The sequence below is a fragment of the Mixophyes fleayi genome, chromosome 1 (assembly GCF_038048845.1).
Source record: "Mixophyes fleayi isolate aMixFle1 chromosome 1, aMixFle1.hap1, whole genome shotgun sequence".
NCBI lineage: Eukaryota > Metazoa > Chordata > Amphibia > Anura > Limnodynastidae > Mixophyes > Mixophyes fleayi.
Window position 1 is genome coordinate 370,234,585 of NC_134402.1, and position 18,087 is coordinate 370,252,671.

Genomic DNA, 18,087 nt, shown 5'->3' on the forward strand with positions numbered 1-18,087 from the left:
TTGCATTAAACTGTAGTTGCCACTCTCTTGACCATTCCTTCAGTTTACCTAGATCATCAATCATTTGTTTTACCACTCCTGGTGTGTGTACCCTGTTGCATATCTTTGTGTCATCTGCAGAAGGGCATACTTTCCCCTCAATACCATTTGCAATGTCACCAATTAGGATATTAAAAAGCAGTGGTCCAAGTACAGATCCTTGGGGTACTCCACTGGTAACCTCTATGCTCTTTATTTACTATAACTCTCTGTTTTCTATCCTGAAACCAAGATCTTATCCATTCAAGCATCTTAGATTCCAATCCCAAGCTTTCGAGTTTATTTAATAGTCTGCTATGTGGGACAGTGTCAAAAGCCTTACTAAAGTCTAGATAAGCTACGTCTATGGTCCCACTTTGATTTATTACTTTAGTTACCCAGTCAAAAAAGTCAATAAGATTTGTCTGACATGATCTCCCCTCAGTAAATTCATGCTGTTAGGGATCCTGTAAGTTACTGGATTTGAGATATTATACAACTCTAGCAAATAACAAATGAAGGTTGAAGTTTGGAAGCAGAGGATTTTGTAGAAGGGGTCATTTTGGAGCACCTATTATTCACCTAATCTGTGAAACTCCTCCCATCTCAGAGACATTGCCACTGTGTCCCGCAAATTCACGCACTTTGCAGTAAACTGGCGCATTTGCACAAGAGCAGGCCATAGCATCACAAAAGAACATTTGAACTGCAGAAATGCATATTTTCTCTTTCGAAAATAAGCCTTATTGTATTCAGAAACAATAAATATCCATAAAATGTCATATTATAATGGAAAACATCTAGATGGTTTTCTAGATATGAAAAAAATCATTGCAAATAGTTTTACACAAAAGAGTTGGAGCAGGCACTAGAATATAATTATATAATATATATAATATAATTATATAATATAATTATAATATAATTATATGGATAATCAAAATCCACTCCAACAATATTTGCTGTCAATGGCCTGAAATTCCTCTCCTGTGGAGATGCCCCAAGAATCATTTGCATCATGACATGAGTAAAGGAGAACTGTCTACTTCCACGGTTCGGCAATACTCAATGACAAGCTGCTTTTAAGAAACGGAGACCTTTGCATGCAGAAAGCAGAAGCGTCTCATTTTACTCGAATGAAGCTAAAATTGTTATTCTTCTGACATAATCAGCTGTGTATTACAGAACACTTTAGCCATATACAAAGGCCTGAGCTCCATCTGTGATGCATCAGCAATTAAGCCTAGTACTTTATGTCTCACACGTCAGCAAATACCAGGACCTGGTGGAATGCGTGGAAATAATAAGCATGGTGAATGGTGGGAAAATAACGCAAGGATGCAGATGACAAAAAAAGTATCTTTAATTATTTAAAAAAGTGTTGAAAGATGTCATAATAGCAAGGTGTGAACTGAAAACCCAGATATACCAAACAACTAACACCAGTTATATAGCTTTACATGCCTTCCCAAACAGTGCTTTGTGTGTCCAAAAAATGTTGTTTTCATATTTGTTTCTGTTTTTATGTCACTGCTGTGCAGTAGAATAATAACAAAAGCAATGATAAGCATATGTTCAATAACCCCCTTCTTCTCAAATAGTAAATCCTGGAGAATCATATACCTGGCACTCCCCTTGTTCGGTGTCCAGGAGATACTCACTCACACCTACCAGTCTACACCTGACGCTTCTCTTAGGCCAACAGCCAAAATAAGATTTAGTAAACAGCATGTATTGATAGGTTGTTGTTCACCACAAACTGCCTAGTGTTCCTAGATGGCTTTCCCAGCACACTTCAATGTGCACTCCTACTTCCCAGCCTTTGGAGAACAGCTAAGAAGAACATATACCAGCTGGGCTTGCTGCTACTTGTAGTGCGCCAGCAACTCGCAGGTGTTACTAGTGAGAGACTGCTGGCAGAGCTAGACCTTACTTGCCTACTCTCCCTCTCAGCAGCTCTGACTATATTACAGATAATTTATATACTGTATTTCCCAATGTATAAGGCGCTCCCATGTATAAGACGCACCTTAATTTTGACCCCGAAATTTGAAAAAAAATATATTACGGTAGCTGTCAAAAAAGGCAGGGAGAGTGTAATGGCCGGCTACTCTGATTGTAATCAGAGCAACCATGCAGCACACTCTCCCTGCAGTTACTCCCCCCCCCCTTGCTGCCATTGTGCCTCTGTCCCCCTCCTCCTAGATCCCCTGCTGCCACTCTGCCTGTCCCCCGCCTGCTGGATCCCCACTGCCACTCTGCCTGTCCCCCGCCTGCTGGATCCCCACTGCCACTCTCTGCCTGTCCCCCACCTGCTGGATCCCCGCTGCCTCTCTCTGCCTGTCCCCCGCCTGCTGGATCCCCGCTGCCACTCTCTGCCTGTCCCCCTCCTCCTAGATCCCCCGCTGCCACTCTGCCTGTCCCCCGCCTGCTGGATCCCCACTGCCACTCTGCCTGTCCCCCGCCTGCTGGATCCCCGCTGCCACTCTCTGCCTGTCCCCCGCCTGCTGGATCCCCACTGCCACTCTGCCTGTCCCCCGCCTGCTGGATCCCCACTGCCACTCTCTGCCTGTCCCCCACCTGCTGGATCCCCGCTGCCTCTCTCTGCCTGTCCCCCGCCTGCTGGATCCCCGTTGCCACTCTCTGCCTGTCCCCCGCCTGCTGGATCCCCGCTGCCACTCTCTGCCTGTCCCCCACCTGCTGGATCCCCCCCTGCTGCCACTCTGCCTGTCCCCCGCCTGCTGGATCCCCGCTGCCACTCTCTGCCTGTCCCCCTCCTCCTAGATCCCCCGCTGCCACTCTGCCTGTCCCCCGCCTGCTGGATCCCCACTGCCACTCTCTGCCTGTCCCCCACCTGCTGGATCCCCGCTGCCACTCTCTGCCTGTCCCCCACCTGCTGGATCCCCGCTGCCACTCTGCCTGTCCCCCGCCTGCTGGATCCCCACTGCCACTCTCTGCCTGTCCCCCACCTGCTGGATCCCCCCCTGCTGCCACTGTAACGATGCCCCGCTCCCCCTCGCTGCCCCTGTATAAGATGCACCCAGGTTTTAGACCCAACATTTTTGGGAAAAAGGTGCGTCTTATACATGGGGAAATACGGTATAGTATATTAAAGTGAAAATGTGGATATTTTTGCTGTTAAAGAAGGGTTTTCTTATTATTATCAACAAGAGAATAATACAATATTTATTGTATATGATAAATCAAATATTCCTGCATGTTGATATATGTGTAGCCCAACTGGGTCAAAACGAATGTACATAGAAAAGACTTCAACCAAGAGCAAAAATATGCAAGGGAGCAATTTTGCTCCCTGAATTATATTTTCAGGAATAAGTTAAATAAATAGCTAACTTTTCCTTTGGTTTCTTATTTTTTTAATTATTTCACAAACACAAACACACCAATATTTATTTTTTTAACCGGGTCACAGTAATCTTTGTGTCAGGCGACGCTCGGCGGTCGCCTGTCCTTCCATGGATAGCGCGTCTGGTTGCCTAGCAATCAGAAGCGTCACTTCCACCCCCGCTCGGCCGATAGCTACTGTGTCTAGGCGGTCCCGTTGCTAGGCAACGGGACGCTATTCCTAATAAGCGCTACGGCGCTAATATATGACAGCGCGGCGGCGCTGGAATCTCATTGGCCACCAGTAGTATTTTAACCCCTCCTGGCCCCATCACCAGCGCCAGAGTTGCAGGTCTATTTCCTGTCTCCAGCGTTTTCCCTCAGTGTCCCTGTTGCTGCCTGTCTCCTGAATTATTGCCTGCCTCCTGATCTTTGCCTGTCTGCCTGTGACCCGGATTGCCTGCCTCCTGATCTTTGCCTGTCTGCCTGTGACCCTTGTGACCCGGATTGCCTTTGACTACCCCTGTGGATCTCCCTTTGTACCGCGCTGCCAGAATGCTACCGACCCGGCTTGACTCACCATCCCTTCGGATTCTCCTTGTGCACCTACCTTGCCTGCACCATTACCGAACCGGCCTGTCTGACAATTCTTCTTGTGCTTCGCTATCTGACTCGTGGAAGGACCGTGACCTGCGTGTTTCCTGCAGCTGAGTCCAAACCTCCTTGCGGGGGTCCCTGGTGAATACCAGGGGCACATTAGATTCTGCATCTTCCTTCGAGTTGTGCCAATGATAGCAGGTACGCTATTCTCAGTCATGAAACTTTGTCACTTATTTGTTTTCTTTAAATTAAGAACTGCATAACAGAACGGAGGTATTGAAGAACGCTACTGAACATGAAGATGCAGAGGGAAGTGGTGCTGTCCTCTCTTGTGCCTGTCGCCATCCTTGTATGTCCTGCTCTCTTATCCACCCACCCAAGGATGAGTCTTTGTCTTCAGGAATACGCCAAGATTAAAACGTTACTACATTTTTCTTTCATGTTTTCTTTTTACTTTGGAGAACAGCTATTCTCTTAGATTTTAAAATGAATCTCAGTTTATACTTTATACTCCCTGTCACAATTTTTCACCACCACCAAAAAGCCCTGTGCCGTAGGCTGCAGTCTACTATTGGATAATTAAGTGCAGCTCACCACAAAGGGGAAAAAAGCAACAAAAGCTACGTCAGACAGGCATTCTGCTTTGACCTATAAAACCATCTAACACAGTAACATGTTTGGTGATATCAAGTTTGTGTAAACTATAGGCCTAAAAAGGCATAATGGTCAGTCAGTCATTAATGATATTTCTTTTGTACATCTGTCACATGAATTGTTGCCCAATGATGAGATTGCTGGAAATGCATTTAGGAATCATTGAGTGTTCACAATTTTCTTAAGCATGGTTAGTATTGTTAGCTGCTGTAGTCTTAAAAGGACCATATATTTCATCAAGAACTGTGTTCTCCTTGAAGCAAAAAGAAGGAACGTGACTGCAGGACTCTCCAGCTGTTTGTTTATGTTTATGTTATATAAGCTTTTTTGTTATTTTATGGCTGTATATAGTGTGATCAGACTTGTCTTTATCACCTCAGCTACACACAGATTACAGCTCAGCAAAGTTCTGCTTTATTTTCCCTACATCCCTGAATGTTTTGTCACAACCTTTGTATGCTGTAACTAGGGGTGTGCACCGGCCACTTTTCGGGCTTTGGGTCCTGATTAGCTCATACTTACCAAGAGGGGGTATGAGGGGGCGTGACTGGAGGGCAGGAGGGGGCGGGACGAGGCCAATCACGTCATTTTGCCCCCCACCCCGCGAAACCGTAATTTGCGTCGCGGGGGCGGGGCCAAAATGACGCGTTGGCCTCGTCCCGCCCTCCAAAATGGCGTGATTCACCGAGAATCGCGTCAAATGACGCGATTTTCGGTGTGAGATTGGGGTGCGGGAGAAATGTCAGCTTGCCCGGGAGCCCGGGAGACTGACCCGAATTTCGGGAGTCTCCCGGGCTTTCCGGGAGAGTTGGCATGTATGGATTAGCTTGAGGTTTTGGGTTCTGATTTGTTTTGCCAAAACACCCAACTCAAGGTATTGGTTCTGATTTAGGGTTTTGGGTTCTGATTTTTTTTTAAAAAAGCATAAAAAGTGCTAAAATCCATTTTTTTTGTTTTTTTTTCACTCCTACGCTATTATTAACCTCAATAACATTCATTTCTACTCATTTCCAGTCTATTCTGAACACCTCACAATATTGTTTTTAGGCCAAAAGGTTGCACCGAGGAAGCTGGATGTCTAAGCTAAGCGACACAAGTGGGCGGCACAAACCACTAGACCTGAACACGGGCCAGGGCCTAAGCCCTTCCTTGCCACTCCGTGTCGCAAATGGCATATTGGCAAGTTTACGTTTCTCCTCAGATGATTTTAATTTCCTTTTTTTGCTAATTTTAGTGAACTTTGGGTTTTTATGGATTTTACATGCCCTCTACTAGGAGATTGGGTATCGGCCTTGGCAGACGACGTTGATGGCATTTCATCGTCTATGTCATGACTAGTGGCAGCAGCTTCAGCATTAGGAGGAAGTGGTTCTTGATCTTTCCCTACTTTATCCTCCAAATTTTTGTACTCCATTATAGTTTAATCTCTGGTACTAATATTTCTGGACTGCAGGAACAGTGAACGTATTTATATATTGCAGTACTAATATTTCTTGACTGCAGGAACAGTGAACGTATTTATATATTGCAGTACTAATATTTCTTGACTGCAGGAACAGTGAACGTATTTATATATTGCAGTACTAATATTTCTTGACTGCAGGAACAGTGAACGTATTTATATATTGCAGTAGAAATTTTTATATACTTTTTTTATAATTATTTTATATATTTTTTTAATTATTTCAGTAAACTTTTTTTTATAATTTTTTTCAAATATTTTACTATAATTTTTTTATAATTTTTTTAAATTTTTTTATAACTTTTTAATAATTTTTAAATAACAATGGCCTTAGCAGAACAGAGACAGGACACACACAGCACCACTGGACTCAGCAGGACACAGCACAGGACACAGCACTACTGGACTCAGCAGGACAGAGCACTGGACAAAGCACCACTGGACTCAGCAGGACAGAGCACTGGGCAAAGCACCACTGGACTGATCAGCAGGACAGAGCACAGGACTAAGTAACCACTGGATTAAGCAGGACAGAGTGACAGGACACAGGACACAGAAGCACCAAACTACAACCTACCTCTTCAATGATCTGAGCCCGACTGAAGATGGCGGCCACAAGCGGGGAATTTATGCAATCCGAGTCTCGCGAGATCCGACGTGAGACTTGGACGTCATAGCCTCGTTTTCGGATCCGCACTGTTCGGGTGGGCTCGGATTAGCACAATCCGAGCCCGCTCATCTCTAGAAAATACTATACTAAAACTATAATTGTACAATGTTCCTTCACAAGGGTAAAAGGGAAATTATTCCAAGTGAAGAGAACTACAAATGAGCCTCTTGAGGGATCGTCTTATCCATATGCGCGGCCTATTTGTCCAGTAGGCTGATTAGGCTGCAGCCTAGGGTGTGAGGCTTTTGGGGAGGGAGGGCAGTACTTTTGGGGGTGCAAGACAGGGAGAGGTATAAACTGATACTCATTTTAAAATATAGGAGAATAGTCTAAATTAAAAAAAAAACATGAAAGAAAAATGTAGTAAGGTTTTAATCTTGTATCCCCATAGTAAAGGCTGAAAACAACATCCTGACCTTTGAGGCTAAGTGAGTAGGAGAGACAAGGATGGCAACAGGCGCATGCGTGAAAGTCCCTCCACCTTCACATCATCACCCTCAGTAGCTCTCGTTCATGCCTCCATTCTGCTATACAGTTCTGATTTACTAACATTGAATTTAGGTGTCAAATGTGCACTGATACAGAGCAACCAATCCGTAACTAGACGTCATATGTATAGTGTAAGATAGACCATAGTTCCCTACTGTCCCGAAATGTCTGGGATACTCCTGAATTTTTGGGAATTCTCCTGGACTCCCAGGAGCGCGGGACAACCTCCCGCATTCTGCCCACTTTGTTAGTAAAGTGGGTTGGGGCAGGACCAATTGCAGCATCCTGGCCCCGCCCCCTGCTGTAATAGGCCGAAATTGGCAATTTGTTTAGTAGAGAGGTGGGGCCTAAGTACGCGATTCGCGTGGCCACACCCTCAGGATGCAGCAGTGAGACCTCCCCTCCCAGAGACCTTGCTGCCAAAGATGCCAAGTGTGAATTAGACAATGAAATCAACTGTCTGATTTGTAGACTATGTTTTAGTAAAACAGTTTATATCATATCTAACAATGTCTGTAAAGACCACCTGTACAGTATATGATTTTCAAGACAATAATCCCAAAAGGTGCTCAATCACTTGTACATAGCTGCATCCCTTCATCTCACAAAATGAGAAGCACTGTGCATAATTTATTTTCACACTTTTCTCATCCGCAACAATGAGACATTTTACTATATATCAGTACTCACGTTTGATAGAAAAGCTGATTTAACAGGTATCTTTTTCAAAGTGACCTCTGACAAAGCAGCTTTAAGCTCACGTACAACAGGCATCCATGCATGCTGCTATTACATGTCATGCACTGAGTACAAAATGTCCTTAGAAATCATGACTAATTTACTTGTAAAATGATCTGGATGGAGGAAGCATGATAGACTTTGCAATTATGAAACTCCATTTATTTTCAAAAGTGAAAAATGACATTCCTTTACAATTACATGCTAGTAAATCAAGTGATTTCGCTACTGCCATTTCCATGTATTCCCCAACTGTGTGAAATCAAGACTGAGGACCACTCATTTAAATCTAAATCTAACCTTCTCATGCAGGCAATACAAGAGTTGGCTAATATAGGTTTATCGGTATGTAAAAAAAATATATTTAAACTTACAGCAATAACTGCACGATGCTGTACATCACTATTACCATGTTCTGTTGTTATGTTATAAAAAGGTCTTTGGGTTCTGTAATTTCCCCTCATAAAGGAGAAACTGTATAACAAACACACTGAAATGGTTCCAGGAGCTGTGTTTCATCTTCTCAAAGTCTAAGAAAGGTCCAGGGTTTAGTGGAAAAAAGATTAGATCGGACAGAACATTTAAAACTATAGGACAGGAAAAGAAACTTGAGTGGTGCAGTTCTTTGGATGGATGTAGAATTCGCGCCACTCAGGAGACCCTTTGAGTTCTGCATTTCAGGCCTAAAGGAGGGTTTTCTTAAATTGAACAAGCCATTTAACTGATCAATCGAGAGCTGAATACAATCAGCAAGTGGTGAGAACAAGAAGGTGGAGCTTGTTTCTGGTTCTAGCTACACCAGCGGCTTGTTTCTGAACTGGGCTGGATTGGCCATTCAGTTCTGTTGATCAGTGTTGGCCTTCTTTGATGAAAATTGCTATGATCAGCAATATGTTGCTTACCCTTAGAGCAAAGTAAATCCAATGAAAATATAAATAACGACTTTGTTGTTTTATAATTTCAGATATGAACAAGGCAGTTAACAAATGCAAAACTGCAAATGCAGGATCCAACAGCAACCCAATAATTTAGAAAATTAAAGCAAATGTCTCTTGTCTTAGCATGATTATACATGTGACTTTAAACTACTCCTTGGCATGTGGATGACTGTCCTTTAGATCAGGTTTATGCCATACTTTCCACATAATCTTCTATTCACAAATATAAAACAGTTATAAAACTGTGAAGGCAGTGGGAAATTAGTGCAGGGCAGTGTCATCACACCCAGGACAGGGCTGTTTATAAGATCTACCGATCACATGATCTGGCTCTGTTTCCAACAGCGAGCATGATGCTAAACACTGGGCTACACACAGCTGGCGGATTACCACTGCGCCTGTGCAGCACAAATGCAACAGCAGTCTATAGAGCCTGAAGTGGAATGAGGTTCAGTTACTACAAATGGTGAAGCTGGCTGACTAGTTAATGTTTCATGTCTCCATCTCCATCTCGCACTGTCTTTCCTCATTTCAATTGTACCACACCACTGGTAGCGGCACAGAAATGCCAGGCACCAATGGTTACTTTATTATTGATGGCTGTTAATGCTGCTAATTTGTACATCAGCAGCTACAATTGCTATTCCAACACCAATGTCTCAAGTGTTCCCCACAACTCCTAGATTGTATGTTAATTTGAGCAGAGCCCTCTTAACCTTCTGTTTCCTGCCACTGTATGTCATTGGCTTGTGTTAAAGTGCTGCTTAATATGTCAGCATCTTATATATAGGAAAATAATAATTCCTTATTCCTTATTATCTCTACATTATATGATAGAGAAATAATCACTTGTCTGTGGTTATATTCACTGCTTTATTCTATTATATTTGATGACAATGGTTTAGTTTGTGAAATCTTCTTTGTTTGCTGTTTTGTTGTGACATAAAATCATTATTTTCATTAAAGCATGTTTCATGTTTTTATGTGATCAGTGCACAGGAAGAACTCTCTGTACCTTTTCATGCATGGAGTGGGAAGAGCAGGTGGAGCATGTGTACCAGGCACTACACATGTGTAGCATGTGTACCAGGACACCAGAGTCACACAAAAGCAGTCCCTCCAGTATTTTGGAGTGATTGATGCACATATTACCCTATGGTCTTTGGAGACTGGCTATAATAGCCATTCGTCTGGAGACCCGCCATTTAGAATTGCCCTCCACTCACACCTCCTCCAGATTCGCCTTTTGGTTTTAGTACAGAAAAAGGGGTGGTACCACAGCATATGCATGCTCCAGCAGACAAGGGTCCTAACTATATCTCCCAGCTAAATTTGCCTATTTTCTTTTAAATGAAGGGTAAAATACTTCTTTAAAAAAATGCTGACTTCAAAATTTCTCAGTCACTACAAGTGGCTCCCAAACAGGAGAGCAGCTGTCTTAGCTCACATGGATGCACGTTTCAGTAATAAATAAAGTAATAAATTCTTAGGGGTATATTTACTAAACTGCGGGTTTGAAAGAGTGGAGATGTTGCCTATAGCAACCAATCAGATTCTATCTGTCATTTATTTAGTGCATTCTACAAAATGACAGCTAGACTCTGATTTAGTAATGTTTAGTAAATATACCCCCTAGATTCCATGTGAAGTAACCGTTTATCAATATGGAAGCTCTTACATGAAAAGTATTAAACGTTATGCACCAACCGGTCATTATAGCTCTTTTTATTTGCCCAAATGTCCTTGTCATTGTTTCAATCTATATTGCTTTACTTTTGGATCAGTTCTACAGATAAGAATGGGTGCTTCTCTTTATTGGCATTCAATGTGCATTTATTTTGGAAAGGGAGGAGTGTGATTGTTTTGTTTTATCCCTGCATGTGAGTCTGCTCCGGAGCTCTAACTGCATTCAGAGCATGAGGATGGTTTAGATATTCCAATGACCTCTCACAATTTTGTTTTTAAGGCCTCAATGAGAGCAGGACTTTCCATTCTCTTTGGAGAGGGAATGTATTTCATGAAAGCAATCTTTAGTGTCAAAAGAAAGAGTTGGTGCTGAATTGACCTAGGGTCTAAGAGAGTTGTGCCATGGATTTCTGGCTATATCCGTTAGTTAGGAAAGCTGTGAAAGCCATCTGCAGACCATCCAAAGTAGAAAACTTCTAATGTTTAGGCAGAGCCCAGTAGACTGACATGTCCAGAGGGCATCAGCTTGGTTGATGTAGTGACACAATTTGAATATATCAGAATTGTGTTTGTTCTAGAATTCTGCACATTTACATTCTAGAATTCAGCAGATTTAGATTTAGATTTTTTTCCACAAGTTCTGTTGCTGTTGTCGATTGCTATTGGATAAATTAAAGGTGTTACTTAACTAAATGAGATAAAAATCAACAAAGAATGCTGACTATGCTATGGGTATATTGATTAATCTAAACTACTGATTGCTGTTTTTTGGACGCCTTTTTAACATAAAATGCGTCTAACGCTGCATGAGGCCCTCGTACACTAGGCTGAAGGGGAACTGCTGCAACTATTGTTGTACTAGGACAATAAACTGCATAAAATCCAACAGTTTGTTAAGCAACGCTGAAAGCAAATGAATGTATTTCACTTCAAAACATTAATAAACATAAACACAGAGTGAAGCAGAAAGAAATCTGTGTCAGTTCCCAGAGATCAACAAAAGCAAATTCAGCCACAAGGCACCTCCCTGAAAATGGCAAATTACTTACAGTAGTTAAAACAGAAGGCATCAAACAGATAGATCCCCATGGAAAATGAGATCAATGTAATACTGATTTGCAGCAGTTACATCATTTCACATCTTGACAACATTGACATTAAAACCACTATGGAATTTACAGAACAATGCATTATGACTGTACTGCACCACGGGCCCATGTGGGTACAGTATCATACATCCCAACATGTCTGGCCCCAGCAGCGGGACAGGAGGCATGGCCACGGCGTGATTGGGGCATGGCCACGCCCCCATAGGGCTGCTGAAGCCAATTACACACCTCCCTTCCCCCAACATTCCCACCATGAAATCAGGACAGGTGGGAGGTATGCAGTATTTCACTGGGTGTTAAAATGTGACCATGCTCTGTGCAGCAATGCCAACTAGGCATTGCATATGTCAGCATTATGGTATTCTTGAATTGGGGATGTGGTACAGAAATTGGAAATCTGAGGGAAAATCATATTAGATACAGAATGGTTAGTCTAAGAGTGAGCTGGGACCATTCAAAGCAGTAAAACTATTCTTATGTCATTTATAGGGGCTTAAAGAGGTGTGGCCTGAAATAGTCTGCCATTTAGAGCATTAAAAAAATGTCTGCTAATAAAGTTTTAAAAATATTTGGCATGTTGTTTAAGATTTCTCTGATGGCTTTTAGCCACTACCTTATAGACCTGCACTAAAATCAGTTGGGTTGCATGCTTTTCTTTTAATACTATAAACAATATTTATATAAAAAGGTTTGTGCAAGGTGGAGGCTGTTAGGAAAGGTGGGATCACAATTTTTTTTGGAGAGCTGTAATTTGGTTGGTTTCCTCTAGCCCCATTACAGGCAATCTGAATTTGAATCTTAGGGGCATATTCAATTCAATGCGAGGTGAAGCGATGTGTCGCCGGGATAGTCTATGGAAACACATTGCATCAGAGTTTTACAGAAATCTCTGCTCATTTTCCCTCTTGTCCCATAGAGTAGTGCAGGAAAATGATTGGAGATTTCTTACGCAATAGCCGACAGTACGCGCATCGAGGCGATGTTCAGCGCACCTTGTGCTGAATTGAATCTGCCCTTTAGAGTTATAGGGTTCTCTTTAGGTTTTTTATATCTCTAGTAAATGTCTTAATTCCACATCATTTTGGCCCCACAACGCGATTGCGGCAATGTGCTGTGGGAGCAGGATCAAAGTAAAACGATCTGTGGCACTGCACTGCCGCACTGCACTTCACCTGTCCTCTGGGACCTCCCAGAGTGGAGTTTGCTAAGGTTGGCAAGTATTTGTAATCATTATGTCCACACAACGACATGTAATTACTGTGTACTAGTAAAAATATAGGACAGCTAATAATTTCCATGACAGCTTTAGAGTGATGGAGGTCTGAAAGCAAAATTTTGTTCTGATAGAGGATGCCACTGAGTGACACATGTTAGGGAGAGCACCACAGATTTTTTCCCAAAATTTCAGAGGTAAAAGAAAAATGAACATAATCATCATCATCATTTATATAGCGCCACTGATTCCACAGCGCTGTACAGAGAGCTCATTCACATCAGTCCCTGCCCCATTGGAGCTTACAGTCTAAATTCCCTAACATACACACACACACATAGACAGAGAGAGACTAGGGTCAATTTTGATAGCAGCCAATTAACCTACCAGTACGATTGTGGAGTGTGGGAGGAAACCGGAGCAAACCCATGCAAACACAGGGAGAACATACAAACGCCACACAGATAAGGTCATGGGGCCTGATTCATTAAGGATCTTAACTTAAGAAACTTCTTATTTAAGTCTCCTGGACAAAAACCATGTTACAATGCAAGGGGTGCAAATTAGAATTCAGTATTTTATGTAGCACACAAATACTTGATATCTTATTTGTATACTGAAATTTAAAGTTGATATTTGCGTGCTACATGAAAAAACAGACAGTATTTAACTTATGTGCAAAACAGAATACTAATTTGCACCCCTTGCATTGTAACATGGTTTTGTCCAGGAGACTTAAATAAGAAGTTTATTAAGTTAAGATCCTTAATAAATCAGGCCCATAGTCGGGATTTGAACTCAAGACCCCGGCGCTGTGAGGCAGAAGTGCTAACCACTTAGCCACCGTACATAACAAAGAACAGGCCCACAGCACGTCTTCGGATTTTGTCACTGTCCATATAAAAACGTTTTCCGCGTATAAAAGTGTCTATTTGTGCAATAATGGGCACATGACACCACAAAATGCTGCTTAAGCTGCACGCCGCAGATCTGCACTTCTGTAAATTACCGAAACTTACTTTGTTGTATTTCTGAAATATTGTACTTTTACTCGTAGTACCTAACAGTCACCAATACTACTCTAATTACTGAGCTTAAGGAGGGTTAATGTCTTTTACACCTGCTACCCACACCGTGGGTGTCTTTAATTCACTTTCCATGTCTTGCTCAAGACATCCTCTGTTTTTGCCAAAAAAAAAGAAGTGTTTTTGCAGCATACTGGACAGTCAGTGGGCTGCTGCTGCTGGAGCACTGTGTTTCAGTGACGAATTCTACAGCTGTCGACCAGCAGGTGTAAACACAAACAAACAAAGTCAAGTTACCACATCTCACATATACTGTGCCAACATCAGTGGTGCTAGAAACACAATATTTAAACATGGAAATCATTATAATATACAGTATGCATTCTGCACAATTAAACTGTGCTGCAGTTGCAGAAACACACTCATTGTTTACAACTATAGTACAGATTCAAAAGTAAGTTGCTTAGTACCTCAAGAAAACAAATATGTATTTGTTAATGCTAAGTAGTCAGTTATCTGGCAACCTAAAAACTGCCTACAATTCAAATCCATTATAAACGCTATTTATTAAAACAGGACACGTCAATGAAAAGAGGGTACAAATAGCCCTTACATTGCTTACCATTTATTTATGGAAAAAAATAAGAAACTATACTCTTGTGTGTGTCACGGAATTCACTAGTCATGCAAATATTTCATTATCAAATGCAATCTTTACTCCACAAATGCAATGTGTTAGCAATCATTAGTATTCTTTGAATATTTAATCAGATACAACAAAATTGTCCCTTGACATTTCTATTGATGTTGCAAATAAAATCATATACAAAAATGTTAAAATTTTTTGCAGTTAATACACATTTTCCAGTAGCTCTTCTGTCTCATAGTCCCATATAGTCAGATTCTGCACAACTAACCTCATTTAAACTGCGCTGACCTCTGCACAGATCTGTAATAAGAATTATAGCAGGAAAAGGCTCATCTATCACTTTAACAGCAATCAATGCATTACATTAGCAGAAGATATGTCAGCACACTTGCAATAATTACTGAAAAACAAATGCCCCATCTATATATTTACAACAGTATTTACAGAAAACACACAACAATGCAAGCAACAATCTACACAAACAAAAGCTACAAATAAATTACCTTCTAATAAATTCGAACTTTATCTTCTATACAAACTTTTTACTGAGCAATGCAAATAACAAAAATAAAATAAAGAGAGTCTGTCCTGCAACATAACAAAGATGCTATGAACTATAATGAGACTGTTGGCGACTCTGTTCTGTGCCCCAACAGGCTGCGTGTGAAAACAGTTACAGTTTGCACTTTGAAAACACTTTCTTACCTCACTTAAGTGATTTTGAAGAGTGGTCACAGGTCTGGATCATAAGGATCCCACTGGACCTGCTTGAATTTTCATTAACTCTTGACCAGAACAAGTTGTAAGTGCAATGTGAATAAGAAGAAAGTCTATGCTGCCAGGTCCTTTCTGTTGGTGGAATGCTCCCTGCTGTTCCTGAGACGAGTTGTTTTTTTCTTCTTTGCGCTGGTGTTGTCTCCAGACCTGGAGCTCACAGAGGCAGTGTTTCACTCAGAGCCCAGTGCCTGTAGTCAATGTTCCTCATAGACCCTTTCAGATGCTCTCAGGCTGAGGAGGGGGCGGGGAGCAGAGCCATCATTCATAGGCTGCCTCATACGGCTCAATTGTTAAATCTGGTGAGAAAAGGATTTCTTCATGGAGTTTAATTCCCTTTTCTCAATATCTGGTCTAGTAGAAATGCTACAATGATAGAAACTCACATTCCTATGCTTCACGATATAATGAATGACCAGAATTCACCCTTAATTATGATGTCTTCTTGTATAACAGGCTTCAGCAACCTGTAGCTCTCTAGCTGTTGTGGAACTACAATTCCCAACACCACTAGTTTGGCTTGGATTTGTAGTTCCACAACAGCTTGTGAGCTACATTAAGCTTACCTCTTTAACTTAAAGGACCTCATTTAGAGTCGGGCGCAAAAAGACACTACCACGCATGTGCAGAAAGCACCAAATCCGCCTGCATCTTGGACGCAATTAACACTTGCGACAGCCTGCGGCTAACTACGAGAGAATGGGAGGAACACGGAATTGTGAAGGCGTGACCATGTAAATACATCCTAGTCGCAGTGAGGCGCAGACGCAACACATGTCAAAACAGGGCTAAAGCTGTGCAGCAGAAATTAGGTGGTGCAAGCGGTTAGCTAGCTGCAGGAACTGCTCGCAGCTCGATAGGGTATTAAGAATAGAGGTTGCTTGCCACTCATAATACCCTACCAAGCTGCGGCACACTCCCACTCCTATACTTATTAAACTGAGGTCCAAAATGTGAATTTGACATTTAGGGGTAGTTTCAGTTAGCCACGAGGTGACACAATGTATCTCCGAAACAGTCCGTGGACACACCTCACGTACGATTTTTACTAAAATCGAGGCAATGTCCTTTGGCAGCTCGCGGCTAATTGAGTCTGCCCCTTAAAATCACTTCATAAATCAAGGAGCATATTTACAAATAACATTGATTTTTAGCAGGTCCTCTATTTGACAACCTGGCAACTTTTCACAAAAGAGACATAGGGGTATATTTACTAAACTGCGGGTTTGAAAAGTGGAGATGTTGCCTATAACAACCAATCAGATTCTGCTATCATTAATTTAGTACAATCTACAGAATAACAGCTAGAATCTGATTGGTTGCTATAGACAACATTTCCATTTATTCAAACCTGCAGTTTAGTAAATATACCCCTTAGTGCTCAGCTTGATTGCCTCTGCAATATCTGCTCCATTCTCTCTCCTATACTGAACTCAGCAGTGGGAACTGAACACAGTTCTATTATTGGCTGACAGTGTTTCTTATTCTTCACTGACTCTGAATGGCTGCCAGAGTTCAGAAGAGGAGTAAAAATGTAGTTGCTAACAGGCTTATAGTGGCCTGGTGGAACTGCTCAAGCAGGCAGAGGGCTGTCTTCACCTCAGTACGCTCACTAAAAAATGGACTCTTTACTGCCCACTGTACCACTAGGAAATGGGCTCTACTATACACTGGCACAAGGGAATGAGTTCTATTGTACATTGAGCCACTAGGGAATAGACTTTATGGTCTATTGGTCCATCAGTAGGATATTGTCCACCGGAGAATGGGCTCAACCATTGAAAAGTCTACATGGCCACTAGTGAATGGACTCTATTGTCTAGTGGTCCACTAAGAAATTCTATTGTACATTTGGCAACCATGAAATGGGCAGTGTTGTACAAGGGCTCTGATGTACACTGGCCACTAGGGAATGCCCTCTATTGTACACTGAGCCACCAGTGACTGACCTCTGTTGTACAGTGAGTCACCAGTGAATGAACTCTATTGTACACTGAGCCACCAGTGATTGACCTCTGTTGTACAGTGAGCCACCAGTGATTGACCTCTGTTGTACACTGAGCCACCAGTGATTGACCTCTTGTACAGTGAGCCACCAGTAAATGGACTCTTTTGAACACTAGCCCACCAGGTATTGGGCTTTGTAATGTATATTATTCACAGGTCAACAAACTCTGTGTTCATTCTAAACACCAGGCAATGGGCTCTGTATTATATACTAGTTCACTAATCTCAAAAGCAAAAGGGGTTTGTACTCATTACACAAAATGGGTTCTGCAATCACCAAACAGTAATGGTGAGGATTACAAATAGTGCTCACCTGAAGAGGGGATACATTTTGTTATGTTTGCCTTGAGAGCCACAACAATTGCCCTGTGCCACTGGTGGTCAAAATGGAGGAGGGTGGCAGAGACAGCTTGGATGAGATGAGATAAGAGGGCATGGTACATGATTTAGCTACACAAAGATGCGAAATGGAGACGGTGGGAAAAGCAGATGTTTCAGAGTTCCTGATAAATTGGGCTCAGTGCACTTTATGTATTTGTGTATATAGTTATTATTTTGAGAAAGAGGAAAACACATTGTTTAAAACCATGATCTAAGAGAAATTAGAGACAATTCGTGACTGAGCATAGTCAAATAAAGATGACAACAGAAAATGGCAATCTTTATATTTTGGGAAATAGTCAACTGGGTAAAGCCAAAGAAGGAGGTGA

At 42.0% G+C, this 18,087-nt stretch overlaps 1 protein-coding gene across 2 annotated transcripts in view; it reads right to left on the reverse strand.

The window, feature by feature from the left end:
* The window catches only part of MEGF10 (multiple EGF like domains 10), a 97,985-nt gene extending 82,438 nt beyond the window's left edge, over window positions 1–15,547 (reverse strand). For both annotated transcript variants that reach the window (XM_075178861.1, XM_075178871.1), the window contains exon 1: window positions 15,302–15,547. The gene's annotated coding sequence lies outside the window, so the exon portion shown is untranslated. The remainder of the gene's footprint in view (window positions 1–15,301) is intronic.
* Between the last annotated feature and the right edge of the window lie 2,540 nt (window positions 15,548–18,087).